Source organism: Talpa europaea, assembly GCF_964194135.1.
Source record: "Talpa europaea genome assembly, chromosome: 8".
In the NCBI taxonomy this organism is placed as follows: domain Eukaryota; kingdom Metazoa; phylum Chordata; class Mammalia; order Eulipotyphla; family Talpidae; genus Talpa; species Talpa europaea.
In genome coordinates this window covers 75,085,474-75,107,155 of record NC_140075.1, presented here as the reverse complement: position 1 = coordinate 75,107,155, position 21,682 = coordinate 75,085,474, and the positions used below count along the sequence as shown (strand labels likewise).

The window sequence follows — 21,682 nt, the reverse complement described above, 5'->3', positions numbered from 1 at the left end:
CCCGCGCTTCTGACTGTACCCAGTGCATGCATAAACAAAACAAACAAACAAACAAATAAATAAATAAATGCCTCTATTAAAAAAAAAAAAGGAATTCTTCTCTTAATTTCATTCAATCTTATGTTCATAACATTCAATATAATGTAATTTCAAACAATCATTATAAGTGCAGTGTTATTTTCATCTTTGTGTACTTGAATTTGTATTACAGATATTTGACATGGGAAAGAGAGAGGGAGATTTTCTTTCTTTTTTTTTCAATGACGACTTTTATTATTGCATCTTAAAGATGTATCACAAATAGGTCTATGAAATCATCCATTATCTTGCTGCTCTGTAGCTGGACAACTTAAATCTTACTCATCAGCTTGCTGAACTGTTCCCTTTCAGAAACATAGATACCATCCAAAAATTTCCTGATATCCTTGTTTTTAACTGTGGTGGCTTGCTGAATCAAAGCAGCTGAATTTGATACAAGTTCAGTGTCGTTTCCTTCAAGAATCAACTCATCTTTCTGGGCTTGAGATACTGAACAAGCAACACCTTGTCTCATCCGAACCCTGCGAATGTATTTTTCACCCAAGAAATTTCAGATTTCAACAAGAGACCCATTCTCCTGAATAACAACGTTGATAGGGAAGTGAGCATACACAGACCTCATCTTATAACGGAAGCCCAGTGTAACACCCTTGATCATGTTCTGTACATGACTACAGATAGTGCGAACAGTCGCCAGTTCCTTTCTATTTCCCCACCATTTGTCAACCTGGAGCCTCTTCTTTTTCTTCCCAAGCAAACTGAGTTCGACATTGATGTGATTGAAGTCCCTCAGCAGGGTGCCTCTGGGGCCCTTCACAATAACAGTGCGACCCTTCAGGGATATGTCAACATTTTCTGGAATGTCAACAGTCTGATTGCTGAGAATGAAGACCATTCTGCAGTAGCTGGGGCAAAGAGAGAGGGAGATTTTCTTTGTCAGTGATTAAGCAGATATTTACATACTCTTTCATTTTATTCTTTCCAAAACATAAAATAAGATAGGAAATTTACTTGATACTGTTTATCAACCAGATTCAAATGGAATGTAGTTGGAAACACAAATGTATAGAGAAGCAAGACTGTATGATGATTCTCTGTGTTCTCAACTCTATTCTCACTTAACGCTTGTGTCAATCTGCCTAATAGAATTATGTCTCATCTGGGTCAAGGATTATGGAGTGGCTAACTCCACTTTGCTATTTTGTTCCTTAAAATTCCCCAGATGTATTTAGGGTCATGTCAAAGTTCTGCACTCATAATCCATCCCAAAATGAAGAATTTAGGCTATGAGTTAGTCCTCTGAGTGATACCAGCGGCACAGTCACCCCTTATCTTTTCATGCCTTTTCCATAAGCTTTTGTGATGACTAAAAATGACAAAAGATAGAGGAAAAGCAAATGTCAGCCAAAAGAGAGTTGAGTGAAGTCAAACGTTTTTTTCTAAAGACCTTTAAAAGTGTAGAGATTACAAGGAGTTAGAAATGAATTATAAATCAGGATTTGTACTCTGAATCTAATAGTACTTTGACCATACCTATAAACAATGAAAAAAAAGGAGGTTCAATAAAGATTAAAAAAGTATTGAATACCGCAAATATGTGATAATTTAATATTTCTGTTCTTTAGTCTTAGATTTTTTTCAAATGGTTTTACCTAAGTAAACCAAAGAAGAAAAGGAGATATTTGTATACTTGTTATTAGAATCTTATAAATAGATAGGTATTGAGATTACACAGTGTAGCCCATCATGGATGGCTTCGTACCTCTGTGCATGTTTTACTATTAATTATATTTTCCTAAATCTTTCAACAAAATTGATTCTTTAGATAGATATATGATTGTATCCTAGAACTACTATAACCTCCTGGCACACTACTATGGACCAAATACATTATGAGAACCCAAACTCCATATTTTAGTACACACCTAGTCCTGTGTTTAGAATCCATGTTCATAATGTGCCTCACTTATCTACATTTAGAAGTTTGGTAGTTAATGGATGCTGAACCACTTTAAATAGTATCTGGCTGAACTTACTATGCTCTTCTTTAGCCATCATTTGTGAGATTAGTAGAAATGTTCACATGAGTAATTGAGACTATAATTACCAAAATGTCCATACAGTTGGGCATTTAAAAGGAGCCTGGAAGCTTTTTATCTTTTATTGCAGTTTGTTTTTTTTTTTTAAGTATATAGTTATATGTGTGTTTATTCTTTTTTTTTATTGTTATATTCCCCATTCAATTGCAGACCCCCCATTCTGACCCCAATCCCTCCCCTCCCGCCCCCGCCCCCTAAAAGTGTCTCTGGTTCATAGTTTTTTGTTGATTTTGATTTTCACTTTCTTATAGTTATTCATTTTCCTGGTCCCTTATTTAAGTTTCCTAGATTCCTGCTATGAGTGAGACCATCCGGTATTTTTCTTTTTCTTTCTGGCTTATTTCGCTGAGCATGATCCCTTCCAGCGCCATCCATGTTGCTGCAAATTGCATGTGTTTATCTTTTTTGAATGCTGAGTAATATTCCATGGTATATATGTACCACATCTTCTTGATCCAGTCATCTATTTTTGGGCATTTGGGTTGTTTCCAAAGCTTAGCTATTGTAAACAGTGCTGCTATAAACATAGGGGTGCAGGTGTTCTTTGGAATTGATGTTTCTGTGTCCTTTGGGTAAATACCTAGGAGTGGAATTGCTGGATCATATGGAAGCTCTATGTTTAGTAGGTCCAGAAATCTCCACACAGCTTTCCACAGTGGTTGGACCAGTTTGCACTCCCACCAACAGTGCAGAAGAGTTCCTTTTTCTCCACACCCTCGCCAACATTTGTTGTTGCTAGTTTTTTTAATATGTGCCATTCTCACTGGTGTAAGATGGTATCTCATGGTAGTTTTGATTTGCATTTCCCTGATGACAAGTGATGTTGAACATTTTTTCATATGCCTGTTGGCCATTTGCATTTCCACTTCAGAGAAGTTTCTTTTTAGCTCTTCTGCCCAGTTTTTGACTGGGTTATTTTCTTTGTTGTTGTTGAGTCTCATCAGCTCTTTGCAGATTTTTGTGATCAGTCCTTTATCATTAGTGTTGGGTGCAAAAATGTTCTCCCAGTTGGTGGGGTTTCTCTTTGTTTTTGTTATTGTCTCTTTTGCTGTGCAAAAGCTCTTTAATTTGATGTAGTCCCAGCTGTTTATCTTTGCCTTCACTATCACTGCGTTGGGTGATGTGTCTGTAAAGATGTCTTTGATGTGCAAATCACGTAGTGTTTTGCCTATATTTCCTTCTATGTATTTTATGGTTTCAGGTCTTATGTCTAGTTCTTTAATCCATTTTGAGTTGATTTTTGTGTATGGTGTGAGGTAGTGGTCAAGCTTCATTCTTTTGCATGTAGCGACCCCGTTTTCCCAGCACCATTTATTGAACAAACTTTCTTTGCTCCAATGCATAGTCTTTGCTCCTTTGTCAAAGATTAGTTGACCATAAATCTGTGGGTTTATTTCTGGATTTTCTATTTGATTCCATTGGTCTGTATGTCTGTTCTTGTTCCAATACCATGCAGTTTTGATGATTATGGCTTTGTAGTATAGTTTGAAGTCTGGGAGTGTGATGCCTCCATTCCCTTCTTTTTTTTTCAGGAGAGCTTTGGCTATTCGGGGTTTTTTGTGATTCCATATGAATTTCATCAATAATTGTTCTATTTCTTTGAAGAATGACATTGAAATTTTGATTGGAATCGCATTGAATCTGTATATTGCTTTTGAAAGGATGGCCATTTTAATAATGTTTATTCTTCCAATCCATGAGCAGGGGATGTCTCTCCATTTCTTTGTGTCTTCTTCTATTTCTTTTAATACTGTTTTATAGTTTTCTTTGTATAGGTCCTTTACCTCTTTTGTTAGATTTATTCCCAAATATTTGATTTTTTTTTGTTTCAATAACAAAAGGGATGGTTTTTTTTGATTACTTCTTCTTCAGATTTATTGTTTGTGTATAGGAAGGCTACTGACTTTTGCGTGTTGATTTTGTATCCTGCCACTTTACTGAACTGATTGATGAGTTGAATTAGCTTTTCTGTGGAGATTTTGGGGTTCTCTATGTATAATATCATATCGTCTGCAAATAGTGATAGTTTGACTTCTTCTTTTCCTATTTGGATTCCTTGGATGTCTTTCTCTTGTCTTATTGCTCTGGCTAGGACTTCCAGTATTATATTGAAAAGCAGTGGTGAGAGTGGACATCCTTGTCTTGTTCCAGATCTTAATGGAATTGCTTTCAGCTTTTCACCATTGAGAATGATACTGGCTGTTGGCTTGTCATAGATGGCCTTTATGATGTTGAGGTATGTTCCTTGTATCCCAAGAATTTCAAGGGCTTTTATCATGAATGGGTGTTGCACTTTGTCGAAAGCTTTCTCAGCATCTATTGATATTATCATATGGTTTTTATATTTCTTTTTGTTGATGTGTTGGATAACGTTGATTGATTTTCAGATGTTAAAACATCCTTGCGTCCCTGGAATGAATCCTACTTGGTCGTGGTGAATTATCTTATGGATACATTGTTGGATTCTGATAGCTAAAATTTTATTGAGGATTTTTGCATCAGTGTTCATTAGGGAGATTGGCCTGTAATTTTCCTTTTTTGTGTTGTCCTTGTTCGGTTTTGGTATTAGTGTAATGTTGGCTTCATAGAACGTGTTTGGTATTGTCCCTTCCTTCTCAATTTTTTGGAAGAGTTTGTGAAGGATAGGCACTAATTCGTCTCCGAATGTTTGGTAGAATTCATTTGTAAATCCATCAGGTCCTGGGCTTTTGTTTTTGGGGAGGTTTTTGATTACCATTTCAATTTCGCTAATTGTAATTGGTCTGTTTAGGTGTTCTATTTCTTCTTTATCTAGCTTTGGGTGATTGTAGAGTTGTAGGAATTTGTCCATCTCCTCTAGATTGTTAAACTTGTTTCCATATAACTGTTCATAGTAGTTACTGATTATTCTTTTGATTTCTGCTGTGTCCGTTGTGATTTCTCCTCTTTCATTGATGATCCTGTTTATTTGTGCTTTCTCCCTTTTTTCCTTTGTGAGCCTGGCTAGGGGTTTGTCTATTTTATTGATTTTTTCAAAGAAACAGCTCTTGGTTTCATTGATCTTTTGGATTGTTTTTTTAGTTTCAATTTCATTTATTTCTGCTTTGGTTTTTATTATTTCTTTTCTTCTACTGGTTTTGGGGTTTTTTTGTTGTTCTTTTTCTAGATCTTTGAGCTTCAAGATTAGGTTGTTTCTTTGCGTTCTTTCTTGTTTCTTGATGTGAGCTTCTATTGCTATATATTTTCCTCTTATTACTGCTTTTGCGGCATCCCATACATTTAGGATATTGGTGTCCTCCTTGTCGTTCAATTCAAAAAATTTTTTAATTTCTTCTTTGATCTCCTCATTAGTCCAATGGTCTTCCAGTAGTGTGGTTTTTAATCTCCATGAGGTAGGAAAGTACCTTGCCTTCCTTTTATGGTTTATTTCTAGTTTGATGCCTTCATGGTCAGAAAAGATGGTTGATATGATTTCAATCTTGGTGTATCTGTTGATGTTTGTCTTGTGCCCCAGTATGTGATCGATCCTGGAGAATGATCCGTGTGCGCTTGAGAAAAATGTGTACTCCGTTTTTTTGGGGTTTAGTGTTCTATAGATGTCTGTTAAGCCCAATTGCTCTAGGTCTTTATTTAGAGCTTTGGTTTCTTTACTTATTTTTTGTCTTGTTGATCTATCCATTGTTGATAGTGGTGTGTTGAAGTCTCCCACTACGTATGTGTTTTCTCTGATGTCTGTTTTCAGAGAGGACAACAGTTGTCTGATATATTTTGGTGCTCCTTCGTTTGGTGAGTATATGTTAATGAGTGTTATTTCTTCTTGAAGTATTGTCCCCTTGATCATAATGTAGTGACCATTGGGGTCTCTTTTTATCTTTTTGAGTTTGAAATCTGTTTTATCTGATATAAGTATAGCTGTTCCTGCTTTCTTTTTGGTCCATTTGCTTGTAGGATTGTTTTCCATCCTTTAACTTTGAGCCTATTTTTATCTTTTGTAGCTAAATGTGTTTCCTGGAGACAGCAAAAGGTTGGGTTTTGTTTCTTAATCCAGGCTGCAACTCTGTGTCTTTTTATTGAAGAGTTTAGTCCATTTACATTTAGAGTTAATATTGATATGTTAGCATCTGTATTTGCCATTGTGTTTGTCTTTCCTTTGATTTTATTTATTTATTCTTTTAATAACTTTTTTTTTTTGGCCTTCTTTCATTGTTATTCGTCCCTCTGACATTCTGGCTTTAGGACTCCTTGTAGTATTTTTTGGAGTGGGGGTTTAGTTGCAATGAAATTCCGGAGTTTCTGTTTGTCTGGGAAGGTCCATATTCTTTCTTCAAAGAGGAAGGAGAGCTTTGCGGGATAGAGTATTCTTGGTTGGCATCTGTTTTCTTGGAGTCTGTTGACTATGTCCCTCCACTCTCTCCTTGCCCGTAGTGTTTCTTCGGAGAAGTCTGATGTCAGCCTGATTGGTTTTCCTTTGAATGTTATCTGTTTCTTCCTTCTTGCCAGCTTCATTATTTTTTCCTTGTCCTGGATTCTTGGGAGCTTTACTATTATGTGTCTTGCTGTATTTTTCCTTTCGTCGTGGAAGTTTGGTGTTCTTCTTGCTTCTTGTATATCAATTTTCAGCTCCTTCTTCACATTTGGGAAGTTCTCTTCAATTATCTCTTTGAATATTTTCTCTGTTCCTACATCTCTCTCCTCTCCTTCTGGTATTCCTATAACTCTTATATTTCCTTTCCTCATGGAGTCAGATAGTTCCCGAAGTCTTTCCTCATTCTTTTTCCTTCGTACTTCTCTTTCCTTTTCTGTTTTGGTTCTTTTTATTTCTGTGTCTTCAAGATTACTTATTCATTCTTCCATTTCATCTATTCTGCTTTCATTGCTTTTCCCAGAATTCTTTAGTTCTTCCATTAATTCTTTGATCCCCTGCATTTCTTTTACTTCCCTCATTAGGGACTCAATTTCTTTCTTCTGACCATTGTTTTCCCTCTCTAGGGACTCAATTGCATTCTTCTGATCGTTGATTATTTTTCCCTTATCATTGTTTTCCTTTATGACTTCTGTCAGTTTTTTAATCACGGCAATTTTAAATTCTCTTTCTGGAAGGCTCAGAAATTCTTCCAAGTTATTGTCGTTGCAATCTGGGGGCTGGTTTTCTTTTTGTGGTGTGCTTTTTCTCTGGAGAGTTGCTAGGTTGCGTGTGGTTCTTCTCCTCCCTTCTGTCTGTTTTCTAATTTGCCGTATGCGTTGGGACACTGTGTTGTTGGGACTGGCCGGCATCTTGGGTGGGTTTCTCTGCTCCCCTCTGGTTCCTCCAGGAGTCATCTGTCAGTTTCAAGCAGTCTTTACTGGAGAAAGGTCCCTGTTCTAAAATGCCGATGTGGGGACACACTCCCCTGTGCGCCTGATCTGCCCCGGCGGTGGGTTCCTGCTCCCCTTCTGGGCTTGGACTGCAGGCCAGAGGGGGTCTGGCGTGGGCGAACTTCCCCCGCTCACCTCTGGCTCCTGAGGAAGCCTTCTGCAGGTAGTCTTTACTGAAGAAATGTCCCTGTTCTAAAATGATGATGTGGGACACACTCCCTGCGCGTCTGGTCTCAGGCACACTCTTCTGCGCGCCTGGTCGGCCCCGGCTGTGGGTGCTCGCTCTCCCTGTGGGCTCAGACTACTTGTTCGGAAGGGGCCTGGTGTGGGCTAACTCCCCAGCTGGCCACTAGCTCCTTCAGGAACCTGTGCTGGCTTCAAGTCGCTAGGTGGCGCCAGAGATCTCTCCTAGAGCCCTTGGGGAGCTGATTTTCCACCCCGTGGGACAGGGAGCAGAGCGGGGATGGTAGGGTACACCTCAACGGCTTTGGGGTGCTGTGTCTGCCTTGTGCCCCACCGTCGTGGGGAACCCACGCCCCTAATTTCGTGCCCCGTGTCTCAGTTCCAAAGCCCTCAGTTCCAGGACGCGGGCTGTAGCCCAGATCAGTGGCGCGGGAATGGCGCCTTTTGAATCCCGCTCCCCTGCCTGGGCGCCTTGTTCCTGCTCACTCAGGGAGGGCCTCCACGCGTCTCCCCGCAAGCCTAGGTCGCAGGTGCAGGGACCTGGGCAGCTGCGATCCGATCCGGATCCGCGCCTGCTTTTCCCGCGCGCCGCTTTCCGAGCAAGCTTATGGGGCGGCCTGGGCTGTGTGCTGGTGCTGGTCTCCTCCTGGGGGGCGGGGCTCTCTTTAATGGCGCCTGGAGCTCACCTCTGCGGCGGATCCTCCAGGGTTCTCCACAGCTCCCGTTCACGGGGTGTGGTGGCTGAAATAGTTCCTTTCCACTCACAGTCCCGCTTGCTGCGTAGTTTGTTCTTGTTGGTCCTTTTAGTTTGTTGTTTCCCTCCTCTCTGCCGGTCGGAGAGTGCCGACTTTGTGGGCGGGGGAGGGGAGCAGGGTTCTGTGCTTCCCTCCCTTCTGGTCCTCTTTTATGGCAACTTTCTAATTTTGGGCAGTTTGCTGGAGTCGTCCGTTTATCTTCCGTGTCCCAGTTGTCACTGGGACCTGCCGCTTTTCCTCCCTATTAACTTTTTTTAATGGGAGATCTTACTCGCAGCGTCTCCTCGCCGCCATGTTGCTCCGCCCCCTCTATTGCAGTTTGTTTTAAAACCTTTGATTTATCCTCTACTGTGCAAGTGTTTATGAAATATTTTATCGAAAAAAAAATGGACTAATTCAGGATTAAACTGACTTTCAATGAAGATACAGAGCAAGACAGTAGGAGATGTCCTTTTCTTATTCTTCTAGTTCAACTTTATTCAGACCCCAAAACTCAGTTGACGTGACTTCAACAAATAAAAGCTTTCTCTGTTTAAAACTACCAGTCTAGATTAGGTGCTACTTTGAGCTCTCAGAATATCTGTACTTGCTTCTGTCATAGCTTTTGTGACATTACATAAGGTAAATGCTGCAGATCTACTTCCTAGAGAATGGGCTTCTTTAGATTGGGAACTATGCCTTCCATTTCTGAATCCTTAGTGCTTTGTCTGGTGTCTAATATAAGTCTACTAAATAATAATTAATAAAAACTTCATGCATTCAAAAACTCTTAACTCCCTGGCCCATTCCACTTTTGTTTCTTTGCTCTTTTATGACTAGTTTTAAAGAGATGTGAACCAGGAATTGATTTCAAACTATTATCTTCAATTCCAGCTAAGTGATGATGGATTTGGTTTTACTTGATGGATTAGATTGGAATACCATTCATCTTCCAGTTTAAGAATGTTCTCTTTAAACAAAAATGCTCTTAAGATCCTGAGCAATCTCTCTTTATTATGCAGTGACCTATTCAAATTTCATTTAGGAAGAGAGGTCACATCTCACATAGGATTAAACTGATCTCTGGTAGATGATTTCAAGGAGATCTAGTAGATGATTTCTGAGAGAAAGATCTCTCTCAGAAGCTCTTTCCTGTGAGCCCAAGATTGACTAGTTCATTTTTTGGTTTTACAAATAAAACTTGGGACGCCTAGCCCATTGTCAGCTATTAGTAATGACATCTTAGTGTGAATCTATTTTACTTATCTTCTCATAACATCTAAATGAGATTAACTGCGGGCCTCCCCGGTGGCACAGCGGTTGAGCACTGGGTTGCAAAGCTGCCCGCAGCTTCTGCAGTGCCGGTTCCATCCCCGGCTGCTCCCCGGCCACTGGAGGAGGGTCCCGCATGGCCGCAGACCTCTCCTGCCGCCCGCTGCTCCCCTCAGCAGTGTACTTCGGTCCTTCTGCCTGCTCTGCTCCCTGCTCTGGCTCTGGTGAATTCTCTCACCCTCCCGCGCTTCTGACTGTACCTAGTGCTTGTAAAACTAAATAAATAAATCTTTTTTAAAAAATAAATAAATAAAATAAATGAGATTAACTGCCCTAAAGAGTGATGTTTTACTAGACCATATTTAAAGGATAAAAAGTACATTCAGGCGGACCTCCCCGGTGGCGCAGCGGTTGAGCGCTGGGTTGAGAAGCTGCCCAAAACCTCTGCAGCACCGATTTGATCCCCTGCCACCAGGTGAAGGTCCCACATGGCGCGCAGACCTCTCCTGTCGCCCGCTGCTCCCCTCAGCAGTGTACTTCGTCATTCTGCCTGTTCTGTTCCCTGCTCTGGCTCTGGTGAATTCTCTCACCCTCCCACACTTCTGACTGTACCCAGTGCTTGTATAAATAAATAAATAAATAAATCTTAAAAAAAAAATAGTACATTCAGGAGCCTTTGGCACTCACTTCCTTAATGGGGAGGAAAGAGGTAGTACAAAGTCATTAGCAGCTTGTACAAAGTCAGAGAGCAAGAGAGGCCATAGGCATGTGAAATAAAAAATGGACATACTTATTGCTTGTAGGAATGTATGAGCTCTAAGGGGAGATAAGGGACAAAAAGCAAAATTCATCAACTCTAAAATGTATGTGACCTGTCTTACACAATACATTTTTTTCTTTAATGACAGAGTAGTGAGAAATAAGCAGTCAGTTTTACCCCTCCAGCCCTAGTGCTACTTTACTTTGGGATTCTACAAGTACTCCTACAATGTACTATTTTGGCAATATATCTTCAATCACTTAGGGAATTAATGCAATCACTTTCATTTATTTTGATGTGATTCATGCAAGTGAAATGCAATTTTACATTACAGAAATAATCCTTCATATAGAAAATCTTCATAAAGTTGTTTCATATTTAAAGCTAACTTCTCACCCTACCAGAGCCCACCAATAACTAGTTTCAGTATATCCTCTCAGCTGGAATCATTTATATAATATCTACCATGCTAATGCTCTCATTTCATTTTAAACTAAAAATAAAAATCCTACAGACAGTTTAGGATAAGTAATCAAATCATTGTCATAAAAATATGAGGAACAATTTGCAATTCAGATCCTAGGAACTATGTGGGCTATTCCTATAGTATAGAGGACTGTAAGAGAAGTAACTACTGACACTAAAGATACTGAGAAGCACTGCCAATAACTAATACACAATGTATTGCTTTTAAACATCACTAAAAACAAAAGCATTTCACAACTTGGTTACCTACTTAGATCTCAGAACTACCTTGAAAAGTAAGGAAGACATGTATATTTATCTTAATTGCACAGGACCAAGACCAGTGTTGAACAGGCAGTTATTAAGTAAGGTAGGGATGGCATTAGTTTTTCCATATTCGAGCCCACCGTTCTTTTCATAATGCTTAGTTTAACCAGCGTCTCACTGGTGATATTAGAATACTCACTGTAGGTCTTCCCTGGTAGCACAAAGGGCTATGTCATAACACTATGAAGCTATCCGAGGCCAATGCAGCACAAATCCAATCCCTGGTTAGGGAGCTACCCACATGACCCAGGAGACCTCTCCTGTTTTGCCTGCTGCTCTCCTCAGCAGTGTATTTCAGTTAATCTGACTGATCTGTTCCCAACTCTGTCTCTGGTGAATACTATCACCCACCCCCTGCACCTCTGGCCTGTACCCCAGTTCTTGTATGCATAAATAAATAAAATTTTTAAAAAAGAAAAAGAACATTCACTGTAGATGAGAAATTCTCAAAACTTTGTATTTCCCAAACCAGTAAAAAATTTTAAAAGCAATTAAATATTGGAGGGACTAAATTCTTCTAATAAATAAGCACCTCCCTTATCATTTTTAACAGGCAGTAATGACAGCAATCCAAAATTTAAAACTTCCTTTAAATTGAATTTCACTTCATGGAGAACTTATTATCTTACCTTTATTTTCTCATTTTTCCACATATAAGGGAAAACTCCTCTGTGGCCAAGTATTTCTGAGATAACATCAATTTATTGCTGGCAGGGCCTAGACCAAGACTAAAAGGAGTTCATTCATTTTAATCCAATAACCATGTACTGGCTACCTATTATGTGCAAGGCATTGATCCAGATTCTAAATAACATAAGGATCCCAACAGACCAGTCTCTGCCTTCACATAGCTTATGATCTGATAAAGAAGATAACAAGCAGTATATGGGAAGATTAAAAGAAGTAGTGTAAGACCAAATTGAACTATGAAGGCTGAAATAAAGGTAGAGAAATATTTATGTAAGGGAAATCAGGAAAGGCTTTATGGACAAATTAGAAAATGCACTGTTCCTTAAAGAACAGGTGGCTCCTCAGGAGAAAGAAGTGAGAGGGGTGTGGGGGGGGTATGGGGGGAGGGGGGTGTGTGTTCTGGAAAAAGTAAAAGTATGAGGACAGGACATTCCAGAAAATAACATGAGCAGTAAGTTACTGAGTACAGAGTTCTTATCTCAGTAATAGTCAATATGTATTTATTAAAGTTTAGAGAGAAAAAATATTACACAGCAAAAATGCATACAGGAGAACCAGTTCTGAGCTTTTTACTTAGGAAAATTATTGGGATATATACTATTTCTAGTGCCAGGTTTACTGATTTTCAAATTATAAACATCGGGCTCATAGTCCAAGGTGCTAAAAAAAGAGATTCCATAGAATCAAAAGCTTATTATAAGACTTTCCTTGTGTTTTGATGAACCAAAAGATGTGAACCTAGTAAGAACTTATTACTACACAGCACTGGTCACCCACAAGACATTTGGGAGTAAAAGGAAATGAACTAAGAAAGCACCCTTGTCAAGAAAAGCCATTAAAAGCTGAGGAAAGACCAATGAGGAGGTGGAGGAGTCCCAAAACACGAAGCCAATTCCATACAGGCATAAGAAGTTAATCCAATATAATGAAGGCATCAACCACAGTAACCAGAGGCTATGCGACCCTGAGCAAAAGTTGGCACTAGTAAGAAAGTAAACAAAAACCTCATACCTTTCCTCATTCTTCAAAAGTAGGTAAAGACATACAGAATAAAGAATTGTAAAGCCCCAGTTACTCCACAGATCCGGGCCTAAGGAAGTCAGACAAAGGAATCTCTACAGGATAGCATTTGGGGAGCTATCATCTGAAAGCATTTCTGGGACAGATTTCCAGAAGTTTTAGCCCTTGGTTATGAAAGAACAAATACTTATTTCCAAATCTCAATATCCATTACAGCAAGATCTTCACATCTCCTGCTAGATTAGATTAAACTGGTTCCTAAAAATGCAAATCAGTCAGGAGATGGCTGAATTTTTATCCCAAACTACAATTAGGTTCAAGCATTGATGAGGTACAATACTGGTTCTACTCTCAATATCCTCTTGCTTATTTTTCTGTGATCAGATTAATATGTGATCATATTTAGGATCTTTATGATTATTTTTTTCCACTTAGAAATTTATGTTACAATTTTCCCCCTTTTCAATTATACCACTGTCCTTAAATATCTTTCCATTACTTAATTTAACTATAAATGTTATATGAAAACATTTCTTTCAGTTCATATTTGCTATAAACACCACTTTTATTCTGTTCGTTGGAGTACATCATATTCTTTGGAGCTTTTTTAATTTTTAGACTCTGATTTTTCATTCATTCACTTAGTTGTAATGTAGATAGCATAAATGAGAAGTGTTTTGGTTTTGGTTTGTCTTTTATGGTGAAAAATTTTATATTTAGATTTAGCCAGCTGTACTCAGTTTATATTATCCCAATTTTGTTGACAACAACAACAGTGCATCATAGCCAGGAACCAGTCAAACATATGCCTCTCTCTCCATCAGATGTGATCAGAGCCATGTCATTGTCAATGTCAGATAGCTGCTTCACAGCCTGTCCAATCTGGTGCCTATTTGGCCTTGACATCCACGATGAACACAAGTGTGTTGTTGTCTTCTACTTTTGTCATGGCTGACTCTGTGGTCAGGGAGAATTGATGATGGCAGAGTGGAAAAGCTTGTTTCTCCTGGTGGGTTCTCTTCTGAGGATATTTGGTTGCTTTCAGAGCTGCAGTATCTTGCTATAAGAAGGTGGGTGTGTGGAACTTGTTTTCTTTTTATGTGTGTGGATGCCTGTCAAGCACTTTTTCCTTGGCTTTCAATGCTTTTGCTTTGGTTTCAGCTTTGGGAGGGGCAAAACCTTCCTTCTTTGCTTTTTGTGCCATCCTCATGAAAAGGCTATGCAGAATATATTTAAGATTATATAACTTTCAAGAGATTTTATCTAAAATTCTGTGATAATTATGAGTGTGCTCAAAAGTTGATCCAAGCCCAACTGAATCTTGAAATAATCATAGTCCCAGCTCTGACTTTGAATGCAAACCTGTGACACACCACGAACAGGACGAGCTAGTTAAAATGCACCTGGATTCCTAACCCCATTACACAGTGAGATAATAAATGTGTTATTTAAGCTGAGAAATGTAGGGGCTAATTCATTACATAACAATAGCTAACTAGATCTACTCTGTCTTCTAAAAATACATAAGCTATTAAAAGAATAAAGTTAAATTTAATATAGGTTGTGTTAAGAGTTTTTATAAAACAGCACTATAGTGGCACAAAGAATGAGGATATCTGACAAGGAGTAGTAGGAAGGAGATTGCACAAAAACAAGGAAAAGTAAAGGTCTTCTTTTTTTTTTTTTTTATTTAAGAACACAGATGATGATGTTCATGGGCCTTGAATGCAGTCCTAAGGAATATAGCTTATTCTATAATAAGTGAGTAACCATAAAGTCTTTTGAGCATGGGAATTACTTAGTGAGATCCATATTTCTAGAGGAAATTATGTGCAATTGTGTGCATGGGATAATATATGAAGGGGAAAATTTCAATGACCAACTTCATGTTGCTTTAAAATCTCTCATTTTTTAAATACAATAATATTTGTCTTTGGTAATGTTTAGAAGATAGGTGAGATGAAAATCAGAGAACTTTATTAAATATTAGGAACTGATTTATCAATTCTCATCATAACTGTCTTTAAATATAATCAATAATATGGCTTCTTAGTTAAAAAGGGCATTTCTAACTCCAGCCATCCTCATATCCAAGACCTGTCCCTAAGCACAGATGTTTTCTTGCCTGCCAGCCATTTTATAAAACCAGACAGGTGCAATAATATGCTACACACAGTCTACTACCTTTACAATATCATTACTTGCCACAATTGGGAGTATATGAAATAGTGCTGTTCTGTACACTTTAGTCAGAATTTAGGAAAAAATTGTATTTAATTGATTTTCAATGTTTTATCTGTAAGGGAATAAATAACATGGTGCTACTCTAAACATTTTAAGGTTCCTAAGTGCCAAAAATATGTTAATTTGTGTTGATTGTTTGAACAGTTTATGTAACACATTAGAACTTTATCTTATTCCTTACTAAGAAAAATTAAATATAACTTTTTTTTCTAATAGAGAAGATGGTCTACTCTTCTTGACAAGATTCTATTCATTACCTGATAATGCATCCCCAAGATAATCTAAATGCTTGCCAAAGGATTATTTTTATTATTTTATGGACTAGAATTACCTGAAAATCAATTACAGTATAATACGACAAATCAATACTGTAATTATAAATAATATCTGTTGACTACTTAGTAGGTGCCAGCCAGTGAGGTTACTGGATCTCAGGAGGTTAAGTGACATACCCAAAGATGTGCAATTAGTACATGCACAAACAGGACTCTAATCTAGGATCTGACTTTAAGGATCAGGAGCAAGATCTAAACTATATAGCACCTTACAATTTACAACAAAACATTGGCATGCTATGGTCCTCTAAATACCACAAGTGTGTTGTCAGAGTAGACAATGCTAGCTAATGAGTGATGAAATCATATTTGTGACTTCAAATACCATTTTTATGAATTTCCCCCAAAAACTCCATAAACATGTTCTGAAAAATATAATCATTGATAGCAAAAAAATAGAATTAAAACAATTCTTAATAGGGTGCTCACAATAAGAATAAAGGGGAATTTAGTACTGTAGTTCTGACTCAGTAAAGCATCTATACTTTGGCAGGATTAACTGCTAAGAGCTCTCAGAGCTGGCTCAAAGGTCCCAATTAAGGTGATAAATTATTTACAACAAAGAGAAGACATCTCTGCACATTCAAGATCTCAGTTATTGCCTCCCGTCAAGGGCTATATTATCCCTCAAATCCACCATTTGAACACCTTGCATGTCGTTTTCTTTAGGTCTCAAGTCCTTAGAGAAACGTAGTCTCTTTCACTCAATTCCCATGTATTGAACACTTCCTCTACCAGGGAAGGGAACAAAATGTTTGTATTCAAGGGTGTCACATTTTAGAGGGTCACATTTAGAGGTTTCACATTTTGATAATAGTCAAAAAGTTCCACTGAGCATTACTGCACAAACAGGTATTCAATAAGAGTTGATCAATGAGAATGGGGACTAGAAATCTTCTCTTGGTTATTCAACTCACTTGTAGCTCTTTCTTTGTATTTAAAGTAACTATGTGAAAATTTTATTAAAAATACAATCAAGAAGTCAGATTCTAGATGATAGTTTTCAATAATAACACTTGGAAGAAAATACAGACCAACACAAAAGAACATATATTGCACAGTTCTCCAGAGGGAGAAATTAGTAGACATGGTTAAAAAGCCTGCTTTAGATTAAGATTCTTTTAGGTAACTGCAGGTAGACTGAATCCTGTGTTTCTGCTGTAAATATTCTTTGCTAATGATTGATTATATCTCAGATGCTCTGCAAAGCACACTCTTATCTTCAAGCCACAACAGGAGATGTGAGAGAACTTTCAAGGGCTCTGGGTCAAAAGTTACAATCATGCATTTGTAGACGGCCATATGAAAAATTTTACTGGCTCTCATGAGAAGCTCTCTACAGTGGCAAGACAACTGAGTCATTTCGACACATTTCACAGTGAAGTAGACTTCTGGGAGAGGATTGACATTAGAAGTCAACAGGCCCCTGTCTTTGCTAGAGTTCTGCAGTCTCATTGTCTGCTCAGGGAACACAAATGACTTCAAAATAGAAAGATGGCTTCAGCCCAAAAGGGAGGAGAAAAAAATAGACATTGAATTTTTAATCATTGTTTTCCCTTTCTTTTTCCATCAAAGATATCTAACTGCTAATCAGAGCTTCTGATAGGCATGAGATACCATTAAAGAATTATCAACTGACTGGATATAATTCTATTACAGAGTAGATATTTGACAGAGTAGTTAGATCATGACACCTTATCATGAGAAACTATTCAATTTTTGTTAGACTTTTTAGATATTTGAAATGTCTCAGATTCCCTATTATATCCCCAAACTCCAAGGAACCCAGGAATGCCAAGGTGCATCCACTAACAGAACTATAACAAATCCCTCTCTATGTAAATTGTAATTTATGCATTTTGAATATGAAAGCGACATTTGTGTGAAGATTCAAAAAGACAACCAAAGCAAGTCTAACCCAGGTATCTGATGAGATACCTCTACTTGATGATTTTTCTCTAATCTTTATCTCACATGCAAGAGAAAAACAAACTCAGAATTTTGCCAAGCTTGCATTTCATCACCTCTAAATCTGACATTCTCTCCTACTAAATTCTCATTGTTATGTTAGGTACCATGTTCCATGCCCCAACTTAGATGCAACCTCCTTGGACTATCTACTGGGAACAATGGAGGAAGAGTTGAGTTACCAGGTACAGCTATGTAACTGGGGAGGCCAACCTCTTTCTTCTACTGCCTGACTTGCACCCTGGTACTGCTAGGAAGGAGACACAGAAGGAGACACATGGAGGAGCTGCCTATAGAGAAACTTGAAAAAGGTGTGTGAGTGAGAAGACAAGGGGAGGCTGAAAATGGCAGCCTGTCTCTTGATTTGTACTTTAATGTTGCTCCTTTTGTCCCAGTTTTCTAGAACCTGCCTCAGAAACCCACCCCTATGGCTCCCGCCAGAAGGTCCTGCCAGACTTCTATCAAGCTTTCAGGCCTCAGAGGCACGAATTTGGGCTGATCCTGTTTGGTTGGGCATTTGCTCATGAGGGGATAGGTAATTTGGGATGCTTAATTGGAAAACTCTTATTAGAAATGTTGCTCTCCCATTATACATTAATTCTTTTAAAATTCTATCACAATAAGATTATGCTTTGTCTTTATATTGCAGATGGCAGACCCCCTTTGAGATCATGCATCCTGTTTGTTTGGGGCCCCTGGGTAGCCCTCAGTCATGGAGCTAACAATTACTTACTTTGAACTCAACATATTTCTTCTCTCTGCTTAGTATCTCAGACATGCATGGGATCTTTTTCTGTGATTTATCAAAACACCATTCAGTTAAGTAATTTTTATATACAACAGAAACTCTGAAGGTGTGTGCAATGGAGCAAGATGGTGCTGAATATAGCTCACAATAAAAAAAAAAAAAAAAAAAAAAAAAAAACTGAGTGTGGAATGTCCTTTAACTATCCCTTTCCTAGGATTTTCTCATTCTTGATGTTTCTCTACTGTCTCTCACTTGCTATTGCGTTTCTGAACTTTTTTTTGCATTATTGTTCATTTTTAAACAACATTTGCTATCCCACCCCCCCCCCCGCCCCGGTGTAGTCCCCATAGAGTTTCCCTCACCAAGGCACCCATGCACCATCACCTCAATCCCCTGTGCTCCTCCCTCCCTCCCTCTGATCCCTCTCCCTCCTCCTCCCCTGCAGGGTATCTCTGGTTTATAATTGTCTGTTTGTTTTTGTTTTATTGTGCTTTGTATTATTATTTTTCCCCAGTGTCTTATGTGGTTCCCCAATATACCTCCTATAAGTGAAACCATCCGATACGAACGTCTTTTTTTTATTTCAAGTTCACTCTTACCATCAAGTAACCAGTTAGTTAGGCCATCAGTCTCCTTCAAAACCATACCCAGGAGAGCTCTCAGTTTCCAACATTAACAGGTTTCACAAAGTGTCTTGTTAAAAAAAATGTCCATCTACTTTAAGAGAGAAATCATGCCACTGCCTTAAGAGGAGAGCAGTGACCTTTATATGGGTTTTTTAAATGATTCTCATTCACTCTACTCTGAGAAGGTTTTTTCATCCAAACAAAAGCCATGTATTGACAAAAAGCTAACTCAAAGTTTTAATATAATTCCTTGACATCATACTATTACAATAACTGCCTCAGGACATATCATTAAAAAACTAAAATAATCTATTTACTCATAATAATACTATAAACTATTGATACAATTAGAGAAGTAATGTGACCCACCTATTCATTTAATATCTTCTAATTCCTACTCTTTTTAAGCTTGAAAGTAATGAATAATTTGTGCTGCCCTTAACCAAACACAAATATCTATAATATTTGGGTTAAACACTATAATTAAGCCACAGGATAACTGTAGAAAACCAACTTATTTTACTATTTAATTAATTAACTAATTAAATCACCATACATAATGGCTACAAAAGTAGTAGCAATATTAAGTTTAATTTCACTAGTTGATGAGATGGCTAAATGCATTCATAATCATTGGGGAAACACAAGCAGTATTCCCATCACCAAACATGAAACACATCAGACAATAGGGTCAAGAGACTTAAACACGCAATAATTACAGTACCAATGAGTACAAATTTTAGGGGAAAGATGAACCTGACTGTAACATATTAACACTGGATTAAAATACCTTGCAATAATTTTCTTTCATAAGATACTTTGCCAAATGTTTGATATGGCTGACTACTGTACCAACTGCATTATCACAAAGGAAATACTATAGACTCTATATCCCTAACATAGAGAATCCAGAAACCTAATATCCAGAATCCACCCATTTCTCATCATTCACTGATACCATTGTGGGCTAAATCATCGTCACCTTTTTACCTGTCTATAACATTTTCCTCAGTCTGCTACTTCTAATCTTGTGTATCACAGAGTAAGTAGTAATAAAAATGTCATAAAAAAGTCAGTTGTCAAAGGAGCAGCCAGAATGATCTTTCAAAGGGCAAGTCAGGGCCTCCCCTGGTGGCATAGTGGTTGAGCGCTGGGCTGCAAAGCTGCCCACAGCCTCTGCAGAGCCGGTTTGCTCCCTGGCAACCTGCAAGGGTTCCACATGGCGCAGCAGACCTCTCCTGCCGCACCCACCTGCTCCCCTCTGCAGTGTACTTCGGTGCTTCTGCCTGTTCTGTTCCCCTCTCTGGCTCTGGTGAATTCTCTCACCCTCCCCTGCTTCTGACTGTACTCAGTGCTTGTATAAATAAATAAATAAATCTTAAAAAAAAAAAAAAAAAAGAGCAAGTCAGGTCAGGTGACTCCTTGGATCAACTAGACAAAGTTTAACAATCGGCCTGACCTTAGTTCCTACTCTGCTCATCCTTACTCTGTGTGCGTTCACAGTGGTCTCCCTCTAGATCTCCATACTTGTTGGACATGTTCCCACTTTGAGCATTTGCTCTACCTTTTCCTCTGCCTGGGAAGTTTGCCCAGGTAACCAGTGGCTAACTCTCTCACCTCTTTAAAATATATTTGCTCAACCTCACTTTCTCAATGAGGTCACCCACACTGTATGTATACAGTTAATTTAAAAAACTTCTTCCTGAGCCTCTGTGGTGGCTGTGGGGTTAAAGTCTCAGCACTATCAAACCTACTACAACATGGGCTCCATCCCCAGCCAGGGAGTGGACCAACATGGCACAGCACACCTCTCCTGTCTCGCCCACTGCTCCCCTCAGCAGTGTGTTTCAGTGGATCTGCCTTTTCTGCTCCCCACTCTGTCTCCAGTGAAACCTCTCACACCCTGCACCTCTGGCCCACAGCCAAGTTCTTGTGTGCAAAAATAAATAAAAAATAAATGAATCTTTAAAACCAAGAATCTAGAAACTTCCATTTGAGGTAGTAATTTTTTTTAATAATAAAAATTTCTTCCTATACTACATTCCTGATCCTGTTTATCTTATATAGTGCTTCCCAGACTTATTACCTTTTATACAATTATCTTATTTTTCTGTTTTTGAATATTAGCTTCTCAAAGACGAGGTATTTGTATTTTTAATTCACAATGTATCCCATTTCTAATATACAGGGGGTACTCCAAAATTATTTGTTGAATGGCAAATGAATGCAAACGTAGTATGAATGTAACACAAGGAAGGTTCTAGTCATCAACATGGTATAAAAACTTCATGGAAAAGACTTGTTTTATGACACTAAGTATTCAAATCTAAGAAACCAGCATTATTAGATGAGCCATAAAAGCCAAGTGATATCCTGAAATATTCTTCCAGGAACTGGGGAGAATTGTGCTCAATGTGAAATTCCTGATGGGCCTTGGAATTTTATAATTTATCATGGAAACCCAGACCCTAGAGTTTCTTAAATATGATAACTTACCTTTTTTTTTTTTTTTTTTTTTTTTTTAAATACAAGCACTGGGTATTGTCAGAAGCGCGGGAGGGTGAGAGAATTCACCAGAGCCAGAGCGGGGAGCAGAGCAGGCAGAAGGACCGAAGCACACTGCTGAGGGGAGCAGCGGGCGGCAGGAGAGGTCTGCGCGCCATGTGGGACCCGCCTCTGGTGGCCGGGGAGCAGCCAGGGATGGAACTGGCGCTGCTGAGGCTGCGGGCAGCTTCGCAACCCAGCGCTCAACCGCTGAGCCACGGGGGAGGCCCAATATGATAACTTTTAATGAGTTCTTATTTCATTGTTTTGTTTTCATTCTCTTCTTATTTTTCA

At 38.6% G+C, this 21,682-nt stretch overlaps 1 pseudogene across 1 annotated transcript; it reads right to left on the bottom strand.

Moving 5' to 3' along the window:
• Positions 1-356: 356 nt before the first annotated feature.
• Positions 357-934, bottom strand: LOC311175613 (large ribosomal subunit protein uL6-like; annotated as a pseudogene). The gene has a single exon. The product of its transcript is annotated as a large ribosomal subunit protein uL6-like (transcript).
• Between the last annotated feature and the right edge of the window lie 20,748 nt (positions 935-21,682).